Source organism: Sprattus sprattus (genome assembly GCF_963457725.1).
Source record: "Sprattus sprattus genome assembly, chromosome: 1".
NCBI classification, from domain to species: domain Eukaryota; kingdom Metazoa; phylum Chordata; class Actinopteri; order Clupeiformes; family Clupeidae; genus Sprattus; species Sprattus sprattus.
Genome location: NC_137920.1, coordinates 11,555,214 through 11,560,213, shown reverse-complemented (window position 1 = coordinate 11,560,213; position 5,000 = coordinate 11,555,214). Strand labels below are relative to the sequence as shown.

General features: G+C 47.6%; 2 protein-coding genes across 5 annotated transcripts in view; both read left to right on the top strand.

Annotated features, from left to right (window-relative positions):
• nfixa (nuclear factor I/Xa) overlaps positions 1 to 2,321 on the top strand; it is a 100,679-nt gene extending 98,358 nt beyond the window's left edge. For all 4 annotated transcript variants that reach the window (XM_080838159.1, XM_080838157.1, XM_080838160.1 and 1 more), the window contains one exon: positions 1 to 2,321. This exon is cut by the window's left edge and continues 244 nt beyond it. The gene's annotated coding sequence lies outside the window, so the exon portion shown is untranslated.
• LOC308364918 (histone H1-like) overlaps positions 1 to 5,000 on the top strand; it is a gene marked incomplete at its 5' end in the record, with an annotated part of 439,427 nt that overhangs the window by 389,224 nt on the left and 45,203 nt on the right. The gene's annotated exons all lie outside the window — the stretch shown is intronic.

Sequence of the window (5,000 nt, the reverse complement as noted above, 5' to 3'; positions counted from 1 at the left end):
TCTCCGGAATCATCACCATCACCATCACCAGCATCGCCGTCAGCGTCGTCATCATCATCGTCATCATCATCTTCATCATCATCATCTTCACTTCCTTCAGAGGAAAATGGCTCTGGCCCTAACCCTGAGGTGCTCCACAGACACACAACAGGAGCGAAACAGAACAGAACACTACTGGTGGGCAGTGGTCATATGACCAAGTCATGTGACCACACACCCCCGCCCACCCCCCCCATCGAGTGGAAGAGGAAGAAGAAGGAGAAGAATGGCCTTCTTTAAAAAAAAAACTAAAAAAAAGAAAATAGTGTAAAAAAAAAAAAATCCTCTTTAAAAAAAAAAAAAAACATAAGAAAGCTGACAAAAACGGCCCTTTTCTCTTTTTATTATTATTGTTACTATTATTGTTGTCGTGTTTTATATATCTGTTATATACTTGTCATATTGTAGTCATGGAATTAGGCAATAGGACTCCTCTATGCCCACACTCACCCAGAGGGGTGTAGGGATCTCTGTATAAACAAAACCAAGTCATTTCTCAGGCTTCTCAGAAGTCCCACCCACCAGCCATAGCTACGCACCCCATTGGCCCAGGTTCCACCATTTGATTTGTTGAGCCCCCATGACAGTCTCCCTTCGGTTGGTTAGTCATGGGGTAGCTCCCTGGTCACTAGGCACTCTTCAATACCCCTCAGCATTGTTTACTAACAGCTCTGATTTACCTGCACTATTCCAAGTCTCACTCAACACAGGCTATCAACATGTTCAGTTTCTACTCGGCGACCCCGGTCATACGCTCTGAACAACTTACAGTCAGTCCAGCCATAGTTAACACTAAATAACTTTCACACTATAAAACAACTGTGCACATTGATCTCTTCTTGTCTATGCTATTGGAACTGACAGTAAAGAATACATCCGTTGGAGAGAGAGGGGGGGGGGGGGGATGACAGAGGGAGGAAAATACATCCATGCTCTGGTGTGGTGACTTTAGGCAACACCTTATTCTCACACAACCATCTCAGTCACTCAATTATCAACATCACTTAGTGACATGACAAGGTGTTGAATAGTCCAATCATCGGAGAGCATCCTGCATTCCTCTGATGTCTTCTGAATAGAACCTTGGCCAGCCCAATAGAACACAAAAGAACCTTGGCCAGCCCAATAGAACCTCGGTCAGCCCAATAAAACCCAATAGAACCTCGGCCAGACCAATAGAGCCCAATAGAACCTTTGCCAGCCCAATATAACCTAATAGCAAAACCAGACCTCCCCACATAAACCCCTTTAGCACACACACAGGCGTACGGCGTTGTTTGATGTCTGTATGGTCTTACACGGAAGGCTCAAAGTCAATAATCCCCCCTACACACACACACACACACACACACAAACACACACACACACACACACACACTCACACACACACAGGGGCGAACGCCGTTGTTGTATGTCAGTATGGTCATACACGGAAGGGTCACCCACCAGAGGCACTGGGGTTTTATTTTAAAACGAAACTTTCAGTGACCACACAAAGGCAATAACCCCCCCCCACCACACACACACACACACCACACACACACACACACTCAACAGCATGTTACCCAGGTCAGTAGGCCATGGTGGCTGCCATTAGACTCTAGAAGGCAGAAGAAGAGGATGTTGAGGTGTCGCCTATTTTTAGTGATTCTTTCTTTTCCCAGTTTTTTTTTTTTTTTTGTAAGGGAAAGTGTTAATGAGGAAGAACAAACTGCAGAGCACTGAGCCGTGTGGCCCAGCAGGGGGCGCCAAGTCTGTGTGGCAGGCCCGGTTCTGATCTAGGGTTAGACCTTCCGCTGATCCGGTGGCACACGTCTAGTTCTCCTAGACCCGTCTCAGAGTCGGCCCCCTCTGAGGGGTTCTGCAGCCTGAGCGTCCATATGAGGGATTATGAGAACCTTTTTGTTTTTTATTTACATCTGAGATTTCTTATATTCCCTTTGTTTATGTTATACATTATTTCTTCCTCCAAACAGTCCTTTATCTCCAGGACTCTAAACTGAAAGGGGTGAGGGGTTCGATCCCATTCTTTGTACATTTGAGGAGAAAAAAAAACAAACAAACAAACAAAAAAAGTATTTGTTTATATTTGTTGACCTTTTTTTCCACTTGTTTTTGAGTCTCTATATGTCATTGGCATTACAAGTGTCCCCTTTTAAAGGCATGTAGTGTTTGTACTAGCTGACTTTTGTACGTGTGTGTGTGTGTGTGTGTGTGTGAAGGCTTAAGGAACCTATGCAGCACTAAGGGTTTTTTTGGGGGGAGAGACGGATGTTGTTGGACACAGGAGGGGGGGGGGGGGGGGGTTCAGGCCAAGCTTGACATGGAGTATGATACTGGGGTGGGATATAGGGACCCCAGGTGACAGCTCTGTTACCTGCGGAGGGGTAAGACATTAAACTGGGCTGACATGGGAATTTAGTGGCTAACAACTGCTTGATTGAGTTCAACCTCCCCCATAAATAAATGTTACCGTGAAACGAGTGAAACACGTGCTTCTCCATTTTCCACACCCTTTATTTGGTTTCATGTTTGCTTTTTTTATATTTTCAATTCTCACCTTCTCTCTCTCTCTCTCTCTCTGCTCATTCTCAAATTAAATGAAAGCAAGACCCCAAACACACACACACACACCCAAACACACACCCACACACACACACCCAGACACACACATGGCACAGGCCTCCGCTGTCCGAGCCTGAAGGAGTTCATGTTAAGCAGTGCCCCTCAGAAGGCCAAGCCTGTCCACAGAAATGGATTCCCACAGAGACGTGGTTTATTGATTCAATTTTTTTATGATGCAGATAGTCAGCCAATTCTCCTTGGTCTCCCTACGGATTGTCTTTCTCAGAGACTGTTAAGCAACTCGTCTGCATCGAGGGATTGTAGAAAAACATTTGGGCCTTTGCCTGAGAAGGATTTCTAAATTGCGTTATTAATATTATGCAAGTCAAGGAAGGGCAAGGGTCAACCAATCAAATTTCAAGGTTTCATTCACCACTGGCAATACTCTTTTAGACATTGAGTCCGTATACCTGTTAAGAGACAAAAACGCAAACACACACCTCACATGCATACACACACTCACCTCACATGCACACATAAACACACCTCACACTCATATGCACATACACACACACACCTCACACCGATTCACACAAACACACACCTCACCCACAGTAAGAAGCATTGATTGCATCTCCCTTCACAACACTGACCGTCATTCTGGTCTGTTCATAAGGACACGAGTCGTCTTATATCTTACCTTAACTAAAGAGCCTTAAAATGGAAGGGTGAGACAGAACCGCTTAAGTTAATCAAATACATAACATTAAAAAAAGATGAGCAAAACATAAATCCAGCAAAGGTCAAGAGAACTGTTAGACTGTAGATTTTTCTTGGTAGTATTTAGAACTCCCACCACTACATCTGAGATGGCTGCTGAACTGAGAACAGACACATCAACACACAGAGGCCCAGGCCTGATTAATCAACACGCAGAGGCCCAGGCCTGATTAATCGACACGCGGAGGCCCAGGCCTGATTAATCAACACACAGAGGCCAAGGCCTGATTAATCGACACGCGGAGGCCCAGGCCTGATTAATCAACACACAGAGGCCCAGGCCTGATTAATCAACACACAGAGGCCCAGGCCTGATTAATCAACACACAGAGGCCCAGGCCTGATTAATCAACACGCGGAGACCCAGGCCTGATTAATCAACACGCGGAGACTGAGACACGGGGAGGGTGGATGAGAGAAAGAGAACAAAAATACAAATAAAATCACGCACTGAACAAATAAAAACACATTCACACACACACACAAACACTACACAGACCCTGTAAATTGCCCTCCTAGTGTTTGTGACGTAGCTTGTGCACCTCCTCCTCCTCCTCCTCCTCTTCCTCCTGCATTGTTAAGGTTGGCCCTGAATAAAAGTGCCTTTTGACCTACGAGCCCCTTGCTGAAGCACTGCTCCGTCTAGGGAGCAGCACCTGATCATGGAGCAGCACCACTACTGACCCAGAGTCCCCCCCCACCCACCTCACTAAGCGCCGTCGCGATCTCAGCCACTGATCAGTATCCCACCAATGACCCAGAGTCCCCCTCCCCCCCCCCCCACTGTCACGATCTCAGCCACTGATCAGTATCCCACCAATGACCCAGAGTCCCCCCCCCCCACCCCCCACCGTCACGATCTCAGCCACTGATCAGCATCCCACCAATGACCCAGAGTCCCCCCCCCCCACCGTCACGATCTCAGCCACTGATCAGTATCCCACCAATGACCCAGAGTCCCCCCCCCCCACCGTCATGATCTCAGCCACTGATCAGTATCCCACCAATGACCCAGAGTCCCCCCCCCCCCCCCACTGTCACGATCTCAGCCACTGATCAGTATCCCACCAATGACCCAGAGTCCCCCCCCCACCGTCACGATCTCAGCCACTGATCAGTATCCCACCAATGACCCAGAGTCCCCCCCCCCCCCCCCCCCCCCCCCCACTGTCACGATCTCAGCCACTGATCAGCATCCCACCAATGACCCAGTCCCCCCCCCCCCCCCACCGTCACGATCTCAGCCACTGATCAGCATCCCATCGGGCTCTCCCTGAGGCCCCAGGATGCCCTCTGCTGGGCAGGCCATCCATGTGAAATACAGATCAGCAGTGGGCCCCCCCCCCCCCCCAAGGAAGAATGCTGAGTATCTTAACATAGTTTCTCTAATCTAAAGTAAATGTGCTTCCAGATCATATCAAGCTCAAGGCTTCTCGTGTGTGACATCAATCCCTATTTTAGGAAAATTGGTTAAAAAAAAAAAAAACATTGAACATGAAAATGATGTCACAAGTAATTCTGCATACGGCCTAAAGTAATGAAGAAGCCACTCAAGCCTGAGCAGAAGCTAATGACACACACTTAGTATGTGTCATTGGACTGTTGCCAATTGGTGG